The sequence below is a fragment of the Entelurus aequoreus genome, linkage group LG16 (genome assembly GCF_033978785.1).
Source record: "Entelurus aequoreus isolate RoL-2023_Sb linkage group LG16, RoL_Eaeq_v1.1, whole genome shotgun sequence".
In the NCBI taxonomy this organism is placed as follows: Eukaryota; Metazoa; Chordata; class Actinopteri; order Syngnathiformes; family Syngnathidae; genus Entelurus; species Entelurus aequoreus.
In genome coordinates, this window is record NC_084746.1 from 46,054,501 (window position 1) to 46,075,426 (window position 20,926).

At 41.1% G+C, this 20,926-nt stretch overlaps 1 protein-coding gene across 1 annotated transcript in view; it reads right to left on the reverse strand.

The window, feature by feature from the left end:
- LOC133631081 (arylsulfatase I-like) overlaps window positions 1-20,926 on the reverse strand; it is a 115,734-nt gene that overhangs the window by 85,666 nt on the left and 9,142 nt on the right. The window contains exons 3-5 of the mRNA XM_062023114.1: window positions 19,867-19,960; window positions 17,030-17,146; window positions 15,242-15,378 (exon numbers count right to left, since the gene is read on the reverse strand). The gene's annotated coding sequence lies outside the window, so the exon portion shown is untranslated. The remainder of the gene's footprint in view (window positions 1-15,241; window positions 15,379-17,029; window positions 17,147-19,866; window positions 19,961-20,926) is intronic.

Consider the following 20,926-nt stretch of genomic DNA (forward strand, 5'->3'; position numbering starts at 1 on the left):
ATTCTTTGCAAGTGTTATTTTCCTGTGATAACACCGTCCTAGCTCTTTATGATTACTGATCATTTAAACACTTAGTACGTTGGTATTTATTTTTGTGCATTAGTCCCATCCACTGAATGTTAAAAAGGTTGAGTTTATGTCAGAGAAAGCTTGAGACCCTGCAGGCTAACTTTCTGCACTTTTAACACACACGCTTCATGATTTGGTCTATGGGCCGGCTGCTCCCCCTTAATCGGACTTTAACACTCGGCGAGCACAATTTCACACGTATGGACTTTTTCTCCTCGGCTCGTTTGACTTTTCACACACAGTTTTTTTGTGTAATTGTCAATTTGAAATATTGCTCAAATCAATTTTACAAACTATTACTTTTGGCTCCAAAGAAGTCATTTTGTGCGTTTCAAGATAACCCAGTAAAAGTTTCTCCGTCAGCCGACTAGTTCTTTAATGACTTCCTTTGTGCCGGCTTTAATGACTTAGCACTCTATCTGCATGTTTGAAGAAGCTTATCTTCATTGCCAATGAGACATTATAAACTCTGTCCTTTTTGATGAACCTTCAGGAAAGAGCAGCAGACGAAACAACGTGGAAGGAGCCTCTTCACAAGGCAAATATGTGGTCTGACCGCCATGTTTGAGTTTATAAATCCACTGAAACTAAGAAAAAAACAAACATTTGAAGACTGATTGACGGCAAGCTAGCAGCTAACTTGCCAGCTTTGACCGCAACAAACGAGAGGGTGCAGACCTCCACCAAAACCATTTGTCACATCAATAAGTCAACGATGGCCATCTAGGATTCTAAAGCTCGCCATATATATATATATATATATATATATATATATATATATATATATATATATATATATATATTTTTTTTTTTTTAAAACTTGGGACTTCCCGCGGGCCGGAATTTGGATGCTGGCGGGCGCGGGTCGTAGTTTGGGGACCCCTGCTCTAATGTGCTTAATGGTAACATTCTATTAGCATGAATACCATGTGGCTATACTTAATGTATTTGCTAATGCTATGCTAAAAATTTACTTATTTTCCGTTCTACTACTTAAATGTGTCATCTTCGGCTTGGGAACAGTAGTTCGATATGTTTATTGTCAAATTCAGACTAAGAAACTGACATAAATTTCAGTTTATTTTGAGAGAGTTATAACGAACAAGTGGCACTGATGGAGTGGAATGACAATTCTTGATAAAAACATGTATGACTTGATGTTCTCGACTTTCTACCGCTACGGGTTGCTCCTCCTTTAAGCTAGTCCCTCCCCTTCTGTTACATTCAATTGAGACACAGCATGTGTCTCTTTGTGTTGCATTACCACCACCTACAGGATTGGGATGGAACATATGTACAGTATTTTCAATTCAACGTGTTTAAGAGTGTTTGGCCTTGGGAGCGGTCGGCGCTGTGCTCAGCGACAATGCAGCCGTTGTTATTAAGTTGGAGGTATCCTCGTGGCTGCTGATGCATTCTGATGATTGCGTGGAGCTCATAAATCAGCGTAGCCGTACGTCTTTGAACAAGGTGGCTTAGTGTTTCATGTCAGGTTGCTGATGAAGCCGCAGATATACGCCGAGCTACGACGTGGTCAAGTTGACCTCATAGATCACGTCAGCGCACTCACAGATACGACCACCTCATATTTCAATGCTACCTCCAGATATACGCAAGAGAAAGAAAGGAGTGAGCAGGCACAGACGACAAGGCAAACACGGAAGATTAAACAAAGAAAACGATTTGGCATGTCACGGTTTTGTAAATATTGCAGTGTGTCCGTTTCAAAATACTACCAACAATGTGACGGTATCAAACAAAAACTTGGAGTACTGCCGTCTGTGTAGTTTATATATTTTAAATATGTATTGAATTGTCTTCATAGTTCGGCCTAAAAATAGAATATTGGTTGAATGATGGTTGACATTTACTATTTAAGCATCTGAGGATATAAAAGAGTTGACTTCCTGTTAGAGGAGTGTCCCAATACTTGATTGCATAGTCTAGTGTGCGGTGAGATACAGTCTGGTGTGCCGTGGGAGATTATGTCATTTCACCTTACTGGGTTAAAAGTTGGTACATTTTAAACCTACTTTATACCTTTTGTTTTCGCCCTCTTTTTGTGCCCTTGTGTGCACAATCCTTTCCATCCTATTCTTTCCATTCTTTGTAACTGAGCTGCTATATGAAACATTTTCCCTTGTGGATAATTTAAAGTTTGTGTAAGTCTAAATCCAAAAATATTTTTTGCAAACCCATCCGTCCATCCATTTTCTACCGCTTGTCCCTTTTGGGGTCGCGGGGGTGCTGAAGCCTATCTCAGCTGCATTCGGGCAGTAGGCGGGGTACACCCTGGACAAGTCGCCACCTCATCGCAGGGCCAACACAGATAGACAGACAACATTCACACTCACATTCACACACTAGGGCCAATTTAGTGTTGCCAATCAAAACCAGTAATTATAATACACAAATAATGTGCCGTTGTTGAGTGTCTGTGCTGTCTAGAGCTCGGCAGACTAACCATGTTATACTCTTCCATATCGGTAGGTGGCAGCAGGTAGCTAATTGCTCTGTAGATGTCCGGAACATGGTTTGTCGTGATCACAATATGCAACCGACAGCGGGAGGCAGCGTGCATGTAAAAAGGTATCTAATTTTTAAACCAAAAATAAACAAAAAGGTGAGTGCCCCTAAGAAAAGGCATTGAAGCTGTTGCGTTGACCAGCATTCCTCCAATGGGGAATTCAAATTGCTAGTCTCTCCCAGATTCTTTTTATGGCAATACGCTGATGTTTATATTCAATCTCCAGGCAATAGTTGGTATTTTGTAGTTTATTCTCAAAGCTTAGAGGACAAACCTGAGACCAACCCAGCACCCAAGCGTTCCCTAGCCCGGTCCAGATCGGTCTAGCTCGGTCTAGCTCAAACTCCCGGAAGTCCCGTGATCTTCCGTCTGTCCCTCGCCCCCACTCTCTTTGTTTCGACTACTCCGAGTTATCTCTACTCTGACACATTCCAATCTAGAAGGCCAACACCTTACTATGAGACTCAAAAGAAGGAAGAATACTAGCTATTCTTTATATGACTATAGGAGTTTAGAAAGAAGTAACACTTAAATATGGATATGCTTCCAACAAAGCTTACGCATGGCTATGCAGAACGAAACTAAAACTGAACTGACTACCAAGTAAACAAAGACAGAATGCTGGACGACAGCAAAGACTTACAGCGTGTGGAGCAGAGACGCCGTCCACATCCGTACATGACATGACAATCAACAATGTCCACACAAAGAAGGATAAAAACAACTAAGATAGTCTTGATTGCTAATACAAAGCGGGTGCGGGGAATAGCGCTCATGGAAGACATGAAACTGCTACAGGAAAATACCAACAAAACAGGAAACGCCACCAAAATACGAGCGCAAGACAAGAACTAAAACACTACGCACAGGAAAACACCAAAAAACTCAAAAAAAGTCACGGCGTGATGTGACAGGTCGTGACAGTAGACCTACTTTGAGACAAGAGCTGTAGTGATGCACGGTTGGTTATGGTTTGAATTCATACTGCGAGAACGACTTTTCACTGTCAATATTGGCTGCGGAGTTTAATTTTGTAATGTTTTCTGCTGGTGGTGTGCCTCCGGATTTTTTTAATGAAAAAATGTGCCTTGGCTCAAAAAAGGTTGAAAAACACTGGCATAGTCAATAGAGTCCTGACTAGTACTGACTTAAACTGTGACAGGATAGAACAAAGCTGCGCTCCGTGGTCTTTGTCACTCTCTTGTTTTGGTTTCAGCATCCTTGTCACGCTGCTGACGCCTCCACCTAAACATTCTGTTTCCCCTCTTTTTTCTTTTCTTTGTCTCCGAGGCAGGAAAAGATGAGGTGGGAGGGAAAACACGTGGAGGCTCTCAGCTGTCGCACATTTGAGTCACATAAAAGCCAAAAACCCTCGTACAAAGACAAAAAAACAGCGACATGTCGCCTTTGCGCCGACGTGTTTTTCCTCCCAGAGATCACACGGAATAACTTGTGCTCGTACTGACAATTTTTGCAAGATGTTGACTACATGGAACCCCCCTGCTGGCACTCCTGGTGCCGCTTTGATTCCAGTCGTACGACTTCATGACATGAAAGACTGTCCTCACATGAAAAACCCAATAAAACTGCTGAGAATTATGGCTTGGCGCTAGCAGCGTGTAGTCAATATTTTGATCCATCAACGGGCATCATTTAAGTTTGGAAAATAATCACAACTTGATGACTCATTTACATTGTAAACTCCAGCAACGATACTGAGGTTCATGTTATTTAGCATGTCGCCAGTGTCCACTATAAATGTGTTAAACATCGGTTTGAAATATTTCAATATTACCACACTGGTGTCCCCACAATGCACTGCATCGGGTTTGAAAAGTCCATTACAGGAACTTTTAGCGGGGCATAGTTAATTAACAAGTTAAAATTATTATTGGATTAATACGACAACATCTGTTTTGAATGACTCAATGATATTATTACATTGATTTAATGACTAAATAATAAAAATAGATGTGTTGTATATGTTTTTATACATTTTGTTATCAGATTTTACTCGTTATATATAGTACTATATATACAGTATGTCATGATCCGTTGCTTTTATTTAAAGATTACTAGAGATGTCCGATAATATCGGTCTGTCGATATTATCGGCCGATAAATGCGTTAAAATGTAATATCGGAAATTATCGGTATCGTTTTTTTTTATTATCAGTATCGTTTTGTTTTTTTATTAAATCCACATAAAAAACACAAGATACACTTACAATTAGTGCACCAACCCAAAAAACCTCCCTCCCCCATTCACACTCATTCACACAAAAGGGTTGTTTCTTTCTGTTATTATATTCTGGTTCCTACATTATATATCAATATATATCAATACAGTCTGCAAGGGATACAGTCCGTAAGCACACATGATTGTGCGTGCTGCTGGTCCACTAATAATACTAACCTTTAACAGTTAATTTTACAAATTTTCATTAATTACTAGTTTCTATGTAACTGTTTTTATATTGTTTTACTTTCTTTTTTATTCAAGAAAATGTTTTTAATTTATTTATCTTATTTTATTTGATTCATTTTTTTAAAAAGTACCTTATCTTCACCATACCTGGTTGTCCAAATTAGGCATAATAATGTGTTAATTCCACGACGGTATATACCGGTTGATATCGGTATCGGTTGATATCGGTATCGGTAATTAAAGAGTTGGACAATATCGGCATATCGGATATCGGCAAAAAGCCATTATCGGACATCCCTAAAGATTACCTTAGTTCTGTTTCAGCACCCCTGGGTATGCGTGTTCTTGGTTGCCATGGGTGCTGATTAGTTTCACCTGCCTCTGATTAGTATTCGGGACGCTCACCTCCTCCCGGGCACTAATCAGAGAGCTACCTATTCCTGCTTTTCGCCACACTTAGTCTGGCTGTCTTGTTTACGCTATACAACAAGTTATGTGTGTTTTCCGTTTGATTCCTGAGCTAAGCTTTGCCATTGGTTTGCTTGTTTTCCTGTAAGCTATTTCCTTAGCTTCCCGAGCAATCGTCACGCTTTTCTTGTGTTTGTTTGTATTTTCCTGTATTTTTGGATTTTGACTGATTTATGGTAAATAAATCATTGTCTTACCTGCACCCTGCCTCCGGAGTTCTGCCTGCATCCTGGGAAAACTATCCGCGCAATATCCCCGACGAGACAATATAGTACCAAATTCATTACTTTCATGGACACCAACCAAATTCCGTGGGTACTATTGGGTACCGATTCACATAAAATCAAACGGTACCATATTTTGATATCTTTGTTGCATGTGCTGTCAAGTACAGTTGCAGACTCGGCACAGGCTCAAACATTTGGTGGGGAAACAAGCACTGAAGCAGCACTCAGAGCTTAATATTGTAATTTTTGTTGTTGTAAATTGGAAAGCACTCAATTGTAAAAGTAAGGCTCCACTTTTTATAATGATGTAGCTCGTTGTTCATTTACATTGGATATGTAATTTACTGATTAGCATTAGCGATTTTACATGGCGTTTTCAACACCTAATTTGGTAATGGAAACTACATCTAAGATGCACATTACTATCAAACAGCTGGTGTGTAATACAAACAATACTTGCAATAAAAACACTTTGGCACAATCAGCCTAATGGCAAAGACTACTTCCTGACTGAGGCAACACACCGTAGCCTATATTCTACCGCCATCTAACATCTTGGAATTGCAGCAGCATGCAAAGTCTACTATACAATACTTGCAAATGATACTTAGAAGTGTAAGAAAACAATTGAACAGCTCACTTTTGAATTTTACATTATTAAACAATTAACATTTATTAATAAATGAACACACTCAAAAGTACCAAAAAAATGGTACCGTAGAGTACCAGTATCGGATCCAAAGTATTGGGAATTGTTACAGTACCGGTTCAAATATGAAAGGTACCCATCCCAAGTTATATGTCCAATATCTCCATTTGAAACATTAGTGTAATTGCTATTATTTTATGTGTATTTTCCCTGTCTATCATTTACAAACATTATAAGAGACAAGAACACACACGTCTTTTTTTTTTGTAGGATTTTAAAGATGATAAAAAATGCTTGCAAAATACCACTAATGGGAGTCATCGTTGTAGACTTCAAAGCCTCTAAAACTAGAGATGTCCGACAATATCGGTCTGCCGATATTATCGGCCGATAAATGCGTTAAAATGTAATATCGGAAATTATCGGTATCGGTTTTTTATCATCAGTATCGTTTTTTGTTTTGTTTTTTTTAATTAAATCCACATAAAAAACACAAGATACACTTACAATTAGTGCACCAACCCAAAAAACCTCCCTGCCCCATTTACACTCATTCACACTCATTCACACAAAAGGGTTGTTTCTTTCTGTTATTATATTCTGGTTCCTACATTATATATCAATATATATCAATACAGTCTGCAAGGGATACAGTCCGTAAGCACACATGATTGTGCGTGCTGCTGGTCCACTAATAATACTAACCTTTAACAGTTAATTTTACAAATTTTCATTAATTACTAGTTTCAATGTAACTGCTTTTATATTGTTTTACTTTCTTTTTTATTCAAGAAAATGTTTTTAATTTATTTATCTTATTTTATTTGATTCATTTTTTTAAAAAGTACCTTATCTTCACCATACCTGGTTGTCCAAATTAGGCATAATAATGTGTTAATTCCATGACGGTATATATCGGTTGATATCGGTATCGGTAATTAAAGAGTTGGACAATATCGGCATATCGGATATCGGCAAAAAGCCATTATCGGACATCCCTATCTAAAACAACTTCAAAACCCTCCATCAACGTTTTGTCACTCAGTGCAAGTCTATATATAATGTAGAAACAGACATGTTCATAACAATATGTAATATGTACAATATTTAGGTTATTTAAAGCATTACCAGAACTGATTTTCTTAGCACATTAAATAGTAGCGAGCAAACGTTTGTGTTCTAATCGTGGCGGACTTCATCACAGACAACTAAAATGGCTATTTTTGGACAAATTAGGATCTTTTTGAAGCTGAATATACAAACAGAGGATGAACTGCTGCTTACAGAAGCGAGCACAAAGAAGAAGGTGAAATGTTGAAGCAGATGGAAGCCGAGAGAGTGAGGTCGGTGTGACTTTGACGCTGTAAATGTGGAAACTTGGAGCCAAGCTATTTCTTCATAAATGGAGTGCTTACCCAAATACACTGGAAAAAACGTCCCAGGCCAATTGCACCAAACAGACAACTGTCCATCAAGTGAGTCACACGTTATATTGATTGTGATACACGCAGCACATCATGCATGTTATGACAACGACATACGCTGTCAAGCTAGCTGTGTACAAACAAAACATGAAATGTGGGCTAATACTTTACAGATAATAAAATATGATTGCTCATGTTTTTCAGTCAATACCGATTGGTGTCCTATCACATTGTGTTGTGTATTATAAACTCAAAAGCCATTCGAGTACTGATGTAGACGCAAGCTTATCTCTTGCCGTAGCTTGCTTTTATGGCTAATACCGTAGCATGTCGATGAAGCACAGGTTACTACGCTAGAAAAAGAGTTCCTCAGTGTTCGCTACAGCTTGGTTATTATGCGGGTTACGGAATGTAAATGAAGTATTGATGGTTTTTGAATGAATTTTAAAGTGATTTAGTGGTAGAATTGATTGATCCCATTAGCTGCATTGCTAGCTACCAAGAACGAGGCGAGTTTTACATGTTAGAATGCAAAAAAAAACAACTTTTGCCTTCTTGTGAACAATTTCAAAATTCCAAAAAAGCACAGTTCTTTGTAAATGCTCTTTGTGCTTTTAATTTCCCACCAAGGACAAATTAAGTTTTTTTATAAATAGAAAGTGACTAAATTACTGAATATTATTATTACATTACGGATTGATAAACTGATCCGGAAAGCCGGCCAAACTATTGGCACGCAGTTGGAGGCGTTTGTGTCAGTGAGGGACAGGAGGACACTGGACAAACTGCTGGCCATCATGGACAATCCTGCCCACCCACTCCACCTGACAATTAAGGGACATTGTCAGGTGGATACTCCAACAGGCTCCTTCAACTTCCTTCCCGCACTGTGCGATTCAAGAACTCCTTCTTTCCACACTCCATCCAGCTGTATAATCACTCGCCATACAGCAATAGATGACATCTGCCTATTACCTCACACTTGACATGTTAGCTACTTCTCTTTGTTTATAATGTCTATTTTCTATTTCCTGCTGGACCTACTCTCTATTTTATGCTGCTGCTGTCATATAGACTGTATATACTGTAATATTGTACATGGTCATTGGTTTATATTGTATATATGTTATAGACATAATATAATATATCTGTATATAAATTATTTTGTACACATATTATGTATATATTCGTATATATATGTTAGATTTTTTTTTTTAATAGTTTTTTTAGTCTATTTATACCTGCATTGTCCTTTCCATCCTTACACTTTCCATCATTGTAACTGAGCTACTGTGTTGAACAATTTCCCTTGTGGATCATTAAAGTTTGTCTAAGTCTAAGTCTAAGTCTACATCAATTTAGGTATGGTTCCTTGCCTGTTAAAAGTTGAGTTGCGTGATTCTGCTCACTTAAAACAATGAAAGCATAAAAGCGTAAATTCCTTGGTGGAGGTATCATAAAGCGGTTGAGACGCTGCACACATTGCACATCAACAAGATGCCAGGAGAGTTTTGTGGTGTTGTGGAAGCAAAGAGAAGAGTGTTTGTCTTCCAGATGAGAGAGTCTGATCCTCCGTGGGAGACTGAAGCACACATGAAAGATGCAGAAAGAGTCAGACGCTGTCTTCCTGCACTCATTCAGTTATTAGAAAGAAAGGAACGACTTCATTTTGACATTCACACTGCAGCCTCGCACAGAGTTTACTCTGCAAGCATTTTTTGTACTTGAATTATCAGAGAGGAGAAGTCTAGCAAAGCTCCTAGCCATTATGGACAACACCTCCCACCCACTACACTCGGACCTTTTGGAGAGAATGAGCACGTTCAGTGGAAGGCTCAGACTACGGAAACGACACAGGAGGTCCTTCATACCGACAGCCATCAGACTGTATAATGCATATGTTCCTTGACTGCACTTAAATGTAGAGTATATGTATAATATATTTATATCATTTATATTTTATATGTATAATATATTATATTATTTATTATTATTCTTGTCTATTGTGAGCGAACTGTGGTGCTGAATTTCCCCCAGGGATCAATAAAGTACTTTCTATTCTATTCTATGAACGCTGGGAAACCACTTGGATGCTCTATGGGACAAAACAATGGCATCGACTGCCATATAGGATCACGTCTCACACACACGCACAAGCACACGCACACACACACACACACACACACACACACACACACACACACAGCTCTGACCAATATTGAATATTGCACCTTTCTTTTTAAGCAGCTGACACGCAAAACACAACATTTGACGATCAAGTGTGAACACAAGAAGGACATTTTGTAAAGCATTTTTTACGTATAGTACACTTACATAAAACCACAACATCAACCTCCTCAGTGACTTTGTGGTTAGAATGTCGGCCCTGAGATCGGTAGGTTGTGAGTTCAAACCCCGGCCGAGTAATCCCAAAGACTATAAAAATGGGACCCATTACCTACCTGCTTGACACTCAGCATCAAGGGTTGGAATTGGGGGTTAAATCACCAACATGATTCCCGGGCGCGGCCACTGCTGCTGCTCACTGCTCCCCACACCACCCAGGGGATGATCAAGGGTGATGGGTCAAATGCAGAGAATAATTTCACCACACCTAGTGTGTGTGTGACAATCATAGCTACTTTAACTTTAACAACATTAACTACCATTTCTGCACATGAGACCGAGGCCACAACAACCATCATCCAGCCGGGCCACTTCATTAGGGACACCATCTTATGACAGCCAAAATAAAAATGATACCTTTACAAAGATAATAACGCTCAGTTTTGATGTAATGATAATGGCTTGTAGGATATAAAATGTATACCTCAGCCTGCCTCCACTGTACTCCTGTGCGGTCAACTCTTCCTGCATTATTGATGTGCATTTACATAATACATATTAAATATGTTTTGACATTTATCACGTAAACATGAAATAATGTTTCATCTATAATGTGCAAATGTGTCCTTCACATTCATCGAAGCTAACTAGCTGCTTTCAAGCCCTAATGAGCTAGTTAGCCTCATTAAGGAACCCTCAGCTCGTTAGCGCCGTCATGTGATGATGATGATTCCCAGAGGAGCCTCACGTGTACACGTGTGCCTCGGCTATTATACTCACATTATATTATACTCTGGCTTTTCCCCATATTTCAGGTAAGCTTAGTGACGTATTCATGTTTACTTGCATTGCAGATGATCTAACCTCTCAGGGGAATCGGACCTGCGATCCTTCAGTCTCAAGCCGCATCCACTACTTGATGGTGACATGTACTTTTTTTTGCAGCGAGAGCAAAGACAATAAATGATATTATTGCTATACTGCTTCCAGCCACTGGGGGCTGCTGTGATGCATTTGTATTTCAGTGAGGAGACACTTGTTTTTAGGTGCAAAAAACTATTTTCATGTATAACTATGTTTAAAGACAAAACTTAGTGTCATTAGTAGAGATGTCCGATAATATCGGACTGCCGATATTATCGGCCGATAAATGCTTTAAAATGTATTATCGGAAATTATCGGTATCGGTTTCAAAAAGTAAAATTTATGACTTTTTAAAACGCCGCTGTACGGAGTGGTACACGGACATAGGGAGAAGTACAGAGCAGTTGCGTCTCCCAGTCATACTTGCCAACCCTCCCGATTTTCCCGGGAGACTCCCGAATTTCAGTGCCCCTCCCGAAAATCTCACGGGGCATCCATTCTCCCGTATTTCTCCCGATTTCCACCCAGACAACAATATTGGGGGCGTGCCTTAAAGGCACTGCCTTTGTGTGCCGGCCCAATCACATAATATCTACGGCTTTTCACACACACAAGTGAATGCAAGGCATACTTGGTCAACAGCCATACAGGTCACACTGAGGGTGGCCGTATAAACAACTTTAACACTGTTACAAATATGCGCCACTCTGTGAACCCACACCAAACAAGAATGACAACACATTTCGGGAAAACATCCGCACCGTAACACAACATAAACACAACAGAACAAATACCCAGAACCCCTTGCAGCACTAACTCTTCCGGGACGCTACAATACACACCCCCGCTACTCCCTATCCCCCCACCTCCCCCAACCCCCCCACCTCAACCTCCTCATGCTCTCTCAGGGAGAGCATGTCCCAAATTCCAAGCTGCTGTTTTGAGGCACGTTAAAAAAAATAATGCACTTTGTGACTTCAATAATAAATATGGCAGTGCCATGTTGGCATTTTTTTCCATAACTTGATTTATTTTGGAAAACCTTGTTACATTGTTTAATGCATCCAGCGGGGCATCACAACAAAATTAGGCATAATAATGTGTTAATTCCACGACTGTATATATCGGTATCGGTTGATATCGGAATCGGTAATTAAGAGTTGGACAATATCGGAATATCGGATATCGGCAAAAAAGCCATTATCGGACATCTCTAGTCATTAGTATTAACATATAACCTTTAAGGAAATGTTTTTGCGTTGATTTATTTCTACAATGGCCACACTCTACAATGGCCACACTTTGAGACGGAGCATGTCAAGTCCAACTCTCGTCGACTATTTAGCTTGTTAGCTTCCTTCGTGGTGAGCCAACAATAGCAAATCAAGAGGGGATTGTTATCTCAGCTGGAACTAATCAATTTCTTTCCGCAAATGCTGACCCGAAATTGGAGAAGAAACGCGTTCACCAAGGTGGTCTGTGCGCTCTCTGAACAAGTTGTAGACACACAGAAAAATAATGAACTACAGCCGGCCAATCACAGCCGCAAGAGGGTTTGGAGAGGGAGGAGCATAATTCAGGCTTTGGATGCTGGACAGGAAACTGAAGCTGACAAAATTAAACTAAATGCATCCCGGGAGAGCAGCAGAGTGTACAAATGTACTTAAGTGTGAATATGCGTGATGAGTTTGAGAAATGTTGGCAGGTCTGCATCAGGAAATGAAATGCTTCAATAGTCACACTGTGTAGACTTAGGGCCTGATTTACTAAAGATTTGCGTGTACTATAACACGTGCAAACTTGATAGCACACGCAAAGCTGATCTACTAAACGTGAGCAAAGTGGATTGTGTCTGTCAGGTGAGCAGAATAAGATGTGCAATCCATTTAGCACCTCTGTCTTCATTAAGATGTAAAATATACGCTGACCATCAAAGCTCCTACAATACCGGGAGGAGAAAACGCAAATACACTATACAGTACGGGGGGCGGCATGGCGTAGTGGGTAGAGCGGCCGTGCCAGAAACCTGAGGGTTGCAGGTTCGCTCCCCGCCTCTTGACATCCAAATCGCTGCCGTTGTGTCTTTGGGCAGGACACTTCACCCCTGCCCCCGGTGCCGCTCACACCGGTGAATGAATGATGAATGAATGATAGGTGGTGGTCGGAGGGGCCGTAGGCGCAAATTGGCAGCCTCGTTTCCGTCAGTCTACCCCAGGGCATTGGTGTAAATGTAGCTTACCACCACCAGGTGTGAATGAATGATGGGTTCTCACTTCTCTGTGAGCGCTTTGAGTATCTAATAATAAAAAAGCACTATATAAAATCTAATCCATTATTATTTGTATTATTATTATTAGTACGCGCAATGTGATTCATCAACACTCGCCACCGTTTTGCGAGCACTATTTAGCATTTTATTTTGCACGTGTGTAAAGTACGTGCAAACTGACACACACACGGCCGTGGGAAAGGCTATGGACAGAGAATCCCTCCTCTTACGTGTGTGTGTGTCAACAAATATGGACTGTCAGAACATAAATAGTAGGCATGAAATCCATTCAGCAACATTCTTTTATAATTGTATAGCTGCATGCTGGGTGACTTAAAGAGGAATTGTACTTTTTTTTTTTTTTTTTGCCTTTCGTTCACATTTCTTATGAGAGACAAGAACACATGTTTTTTGTTTTTTTTAGCATTTTAATTTGTAATAATCGGCTCGCTCTAGGTGGCTACCAATGCTGCAAATAGGAGCAATCCATTCTGCCTCTAAATCGCTCTAAAAATGCATCCAAAAACCACCAACAATACCGTATTTTTCGGACTATAAGTCGCAGTTTTTTTTCATAGTTTGGCCGGGGGTGCGACTTATACTCAGGAGCGACTTATGTGCGAAATTATTAACACATTACCGTAAAATATCAAATAATATTATTTAGCTCATTCACGTAAGAGACTAGACGTATAAGACTTCATGGGATTTAGCGATTAGGAGTGACAGATTGTTTGGTAAACGTATAGCATGTTCTATATGTTATAGTTATTTGAATGACTCTTATCATAATATGTTACGTTAACATACCAGGCACGTTCTCAGTTGGTTATTTATGCCTCATATAACGTACACTTATTCAGCCTGTTGTTCACTATTCTTTATTTATTTTAAATTGCCTTTCAAATGTCTATTCTTGGTGTTGGGTTTTATCAAATACATTTCCCCAAAAAATGCGAATTATACTCCAGTGCGACTTATATATGTTTTTTTCCTTCTTTATTGTGCATTTTCGGCCGGTGCGACTTATACTCCGGAGCGACTTATACTCCGGAGCGACTTATACTCCGGAGGGACTTATACTCCGAAAAATACGGTACTTCATTCACGTTCCGTAACCTGTATAACAACCAAACTGTAGAGACATGGTTATTGTCGGAGCGAACACTGAGGAACTCCTTTTCTAGCGTAGTAACACATCGCCTTGCGACATGCTACAGAGCTAGCTTCTGCGTCAGCAGCCGAATGGCTTTTGAGTTTATAATACACAACACAATGCGATAGGACACCAATCTGTACTGACTGAAAAACATGAACAATGCATCCCTTGTCGTTGGTCGGAAGTGAGCTTGTGTGTGTGTGTGTGTGTGTGTGTGTGTGTGTGTGTGTGTGTGTGTGTGTGTGTGTGTGTGTGTGTGTGTGTGTGTGTGTGTGTGTGTGTGTGTGTGTGTGAAAGAAGGTGCCTCCAATATATTTGTAATCACTGTATGTATCACTCATTATGTATTATTCCAACTGTTTGTTCTTCGGTGTAACATGCTAAGTTAATAAGTGTACTTTTGTATTTATTTCCCCATATTTCTACACAATAACTCAAGATATGTTAACACTAGCAAGCAGTGAAGAATATGGATTGATTTTCGGTCCAAAACATGTTTTGATGTATTCATTATTGACATAATTATTGCCACTTTATGTTGTATGTAAGATTTCCAGTTCATTGTATCATCTATTATTACACCTGAAAATGTGGTTTATTTTACTATTTCAATGTTGTGTATTTGTATTTGTGTTTGACTTTCTCTTCTACTCTTACTGAATTGCATTATTTAAGTTTCACTGAGATTAAAAGATAGTTTGTTTGTGTCAAACCATCTCTTTATAATTTGATTATTTCTTCTGTTATTATGTGCATTAGCTTTTATGTGTTCTCTCCTAAACAAAACACAGATGATGTGTCGTGTGCTTACCTGGCACAAGACGCTGTAATCGGTGGCTCTCCATTGTTGACGGCGAACCTTCACTTCCCATACTTGTCTTTTTTCCGGGTTGTGGGGAAAGCGATGTAAAATCTTTCCACTATTCTCGCGGGTGGAGCAGGCCCAAGCTGAACAAAAAGGGCATTTATACTTGTTAGAAAACTAACAGACACATAGCATCCGCTCATAGTTAGTAGCAGTAATGGCGCCCTGTAGTTAATGAGTGCCCAATCATTGAGGAAATCGACTTAAAGGATTTGGCTATACTCTATACACGACTCTGGACTAAACTTACCTCCAGCGCCACCTGGTGGTGATGGTGCATGTCCAACTCCGTCAGGTTGACGCCATTGTACTTTACGCTCTCTGTAAAAGCTATGGAAGTTTCCTCCAATAGGCCGCCCAGGAGGTACATCACAACAAGTAAGTAGTACAAGGCACAAGCACACTAAAGTCAATCAATGTTTATTTATATAGCCCTAAATCACAAGTGTCTCAAAGGGCTGCACAAGCCACAACGACATCCGCGGTACAGAGCCCACATAAGGGCAAGGAAAAGCTCCCCCCAGTGGGACGTCGATGTGAATGACTATGAGAAACCTTGGAGGGGACCGTGTTACATTATTCAAAAGTCAGCCCTTTCATCTTCGTGAAAGAGGTTTTTTTTACATTAAATGTCATTAGACTGTACAAATGAAGTCATGAATTTAAAGCGAGGCAGTGTGTGTGTGTCACGTGCAGACAAAGTGAGTCATCAGCAGATAAAGTGTGTTGTTGTGATGGTGGTGAGAAAGTGCCGAGTGAGCTAAAGAAAGGTCCTCATTAAACAAGTACCAGACGCTCTTCAGGGAGAAAAGAGCGAGGACAAACAGAGTGTGTCGTGTAGTGACGACAACAGGAGGAGACACGCTTTATAACCAATAGGACGAGTGCTTTGGGACTCCTGCACGAGAGCAGGACGGGGAGTAACGTTTCAAACTGAGTTTGTGGACGGAGTCACAAGGAGAAGAAAAGACCAACAGAGCGATGATGATGATGTGAGAAAGGACGAACTTTGTTATCTTTGCAAAACAAAAGCACAACCAGAAGCAAACACCAGATCTTCTCCATCTCTGATTTAATGGACGACTTTCATTCCCCCGCCAGGCAAGCTGACACAGGCTTTACTAGCGCCGCCATTACTCTCGCGCCTTCTCCTTAGTGCCCCTGGAAGAGTCTGGAAGGTTTCTAGCACAATGCTGCATCTAAATGCTCTACATCCACTTTTCACCAGCTTTATACTTGTGGGGGTTTCAGAAGTTATTTTATTATTCGCTGCCTCTCTCACGTTGTCCACACTGACTGCAGAAGCTTCACTTCACTGTGCGTCCAATCAAGCGTGAGATTGGATTCCGAGCTCGACAAGAAAGGGGGGTGGGGTGGTCGAGGCCTAAGGACCAGCGAGCATCTCTGACTGACTGACAGCTTCTCTCATCCTCAGCAAAATAAGACCAGACTAGACATTCTGCCACAAAAAATGATCTTTGGACACAAAGGTTAGGATGGAGGTCAGATTATCCTGCACTAGTGAGGGAAGAAAGCTGGGATAGGTCTGATCCAGGAAGAAGTATCACAGAGAAGTGACATGGACACCTCACTCACTACTAGACCATGAAGGAAAAAACTACAGTGGGTCGCCATGATTAGCAAAAAAATTAGATGCCTACTTTTTAAACTGTCAGCCCTAAAATATACCTCACAGACGTATTAAACAACATTTTGTATAGGTACGGTACTCACCACCAAGAGATGATGATGAAAGATGATGGATAGAACAGATGTAAATGTAGTTGGTTGTTACAGCTCCAAGCATCAGATGGCAGTAGATCTTCCTGCATTAGTAGACCTCATACTGGTCTGCCAGAGAATAAAAAGATGTAGCAGAAAGGGTCAATGTTGTCAATTTAGCAATTTTGTTATCATAATCAGACATTTAACATTGTCTTATTTCTACATTGCGCCACAGGTCAACGAAGTACAAGGCTTGGTCCCCATAATGGCTTCTGCGCCACACTTTGGACAACCTGGTTTTTGTAGCTCGTCTTCAGGGTTGAGCGTGTGACGGGACGTTAGGGCTGGGCAATCATATGCTCGAGACCGATGACCATGATGCATTTCCGGTTGATCACGGTGATCAGCTGTTGGCATATTAACTCAAACATGGTGACAATCAGAGTCGATCGACCTTTGCTCAACTTCCGGTTGTACGTTGCCACGGAAATAAACAGAATGAGCAAACTTTGAGCTAAACGCGCAGCTGAGGACACAGCAGATCTGTATTGTTAGTAAAGATGATGCACATTTGCAAGTAGCAATGATTTTAACAGCTTATGTAGCATCATCATTTAAAAATGGTAATGTTTACACTTTAAAATGCCTTCATTATCCCAGACGTGACACTTTATTTGAGGTCTTCATCACTGCACTAACACTAAAGTAGTTCATATATTGCTAAATTTTTTATACTGTTAAATTTTGATATGTTTCTTTGTTATATTATTTAATTGTATTTTTTTTCCAAGATGGCTGTCAACACCGTGTATGGTGAGGATGGTGTTCTGCTGACCTCGACTACGGATGTTGTGGATCGGTGGAGGGAATACTTCGAAGACCTCCTCAATCCCACCAACACGTCTTCCTATGAGGAAGCAGTGCCTGGGGAATCTGTGGTGGGCTCTCCTATTTCTGGGGCTGAGGTTGCTGAGGTAGTTAAAAAGCTCCTGGTGGCAAGGCCCCAGGGGTGGATGAGATTCGCCCGGAGTTCCTTAAGGCTCTGGATGCTGTGGGGCTGTCTTGGTTGACAAGACTCTGCAGCATCGCGTGGACATCGGGGGCGGTACCTCTGGATTGGCAGACCGGGGTGGTGGTTCCTCTTTTTAAGAAGGGGAACCGGAGGGTGTGTTCCAACTATCGGGGGATCACACTCTTCAGCCTTCCCGGTAAGGTCTATTCAAGTGTACTGGAGAAGAGGCTACGCCGGATAGTCGAACCTCGGATTTAGGAGGAACAGTGGGGTTTTCGTCCTGGTCGTGGAACTGTGGACCAGCTCTATACTCTCAGCAGGGTCCTTGAGGGTGCATGGGAGTTTGCCCAACCAGTCTGCATGTGCTTTGTGGACTTGGAGAAGGCATTCGACCGTGTCCCTCGGGAAGTCCTGTGGGGAGTGCTCAGAGAGTATGGGGTATCGGACTGTCTGATTGTGGCGGTCCGCTCCCTCAGTGTCAGAGCTTGGTCCGCATTGCCGGCAGTAAGTCGGACCCATTCCCAGTGAGGGTTGGACTCCGCCAAGGCTGCCCTTTGTCACCGATTCTGTTCATAACTTTTATGGACAGAATTTCTAGGCGCAGTCAAGGCATTGAGGGGATCCAGTTTGGTGGCTGCAGGATTAGGTCTCTGCTTTTTGCGGATGATGTGGTCCTGATGGCTTCATCTGGCCGGGATCTTCAGCTCTCACTGGATCGGTTTGCAGCAAAGTGTGAAGCGACTGGGATGAGAATCAGCACCTCCAAGTCCGAGTCCATGGTTCTCGCCCGGAAAAGGGTGGAGTGCCATCTCCGGGTTGGGGTGGAGACCCTGCCCCAAGTGGAGGAGTTCAAATACCTCGGAGTATTGTTCACGAGTGAGGGAAGAGTGGATCGTGAGATCGACAGGGGGATCGGTGCGGAGTCTTCAGTAATGCGGACACTGTATCGATCCGTTGTGGTGAAGAAGGAGCTGAGCCGGAAGGCAAAGCTCTCAATTTACCAGTCGATCTACGTTCCCATCCTCACCTATGGTAATGAGCTTTGGGTTATGACCGAAAGGACAAGATCACGGGTACAAGCGGCCGAAATGAGTTTCCTCTGCCGGGTGGCGGGGCTCTCCCTTAGAGATAGGGTGAGAAGATATGCCTTTTGGTTCGGGAACCTTTAGGACTGTGTAACAAGGGGTGGTACTTTCGTGACTTCTGCGGTGCTTTTTTGTGAACTTCTGGATCTACCTCCCGGGAGCCTTTTGGCCATGGAGACCAGCTGCTGGGTCTCTGCCACACCGGAGTCCGTTTGGAGAGACTGGAGGAGATGCGGATGAAGAGACAGGGCTGCGGAGCTGGCGCCGAGCGCCGGTACGGACAAGCTTCACAGTGTCTTGGCTATATGAGCAGGTATCGGACACCTCGGTCTCCTTGGACGCATCCTCGCTCATCCATGCGGACTGCATACTGGCCGAGAGTTAGTGGGCGGCCGAGGGTGGAGTCGGCTCTCTTGGTTGCTTTGTTGGGCTGCTCCTGTCTCTGGCCATGCTCCCCCCACCCCAGCAGACGATGGCGTGGAACATCGCAGAGACCACCACAGTGTGTGTGTGTGTGTTTTTTGTTGTTGTTTTACTTTTGTGGCTGTGTGTAGAAGTTGCATCAGCTCTGCTCTTTGAATGTCTTTAATGTCCTTTGATGTTTCCCTCTTACACACATTTATGTGTGCTATGGCTATGAGGTTTTTTCCTTGGCCTCAGTCTGGACCTTCTCTCCAGGGGCCTAGGCTTAGACTGATTTTTTTTTTTTTCTCAGCCTGCCCGCTCCACAGCGTTTACCTGTTTCTCACCTTTTTTTTCAAGGGGCGCCGGAAGTTGGCAGACCCGTCAGCCGTCCTGTTCTGTCTCCCTGTAATGTTTGTCTGCTCCCACACACCTGAAAATCTAACAAATTATAATACTTTTTGTTAGATTTTTCTTGCAAAAAGTTATTGAGCAACTAGTTTGGCCAACATTGACTGGATTAGTATTTTAATAAAAACATAGTTTATAGCATTGTTACTATAACAATAAAATATTGTAGTATTTTGATCATGCACTTTATAAACTGTACATTGTTGTGTGGTGTAATTTTATTTTAATGTAAGTTTTTTGTCATTCATACATTTTATGTTAAGCGTTTTATGATTTGTAGGCCACTTTGCACAGGCACGTTATGACTTCTACTTTCCAGCGTAGATCTCCTTTTGAAAAATGGAAGATGGGTGCAATGAGGTGTGTACAGTGCATCCAGTACTCACAGTGCTTCACTTGTTCTACATTTTGTTATGTCACAGCCTTATTCTAAAATGTAATACACTCAATTTTGTTTACAAATTTCTACAGACAGCACCCTATAATGACAATGCAAAACGTTTCTTGAAAACAGTTTTGCAAATTTATTTTAAAAAATCAAAAAAGATCACATAAATATTAAATATTCGTACGTATTAACAGCCTTTGCTCAAGTCTTTTTGAATACGATGCCACAAGCTTGATACATATATCTTTGGGCAGAAATTAATTATTACTTAAATGACCGTGGCAATATAAAAGTGAGCAATGTTCTAAATCCTATTCGCTTGTGTGGCTGTAATGCAGGGGTAGTAGTAGTTTATTTTGTACATGTTAAAACTAAATCAACAAAATAAAAATGTTAACAATACAGTAATGTACGTATATAGAAAATATATTTCAAAATGAAAACATAAAAATTTAAAACATATAATGATTAGGTCATATAACAATCTATGAATTGATTTACGTGGACCCCGACTTAAACAAGTTGAAAAACGTATTCAGGTGTTACCATTTAGTGGTCAATTGTACGGAATATGTACCGAACTGTGCAATCTACTAATAAAAGTTTCA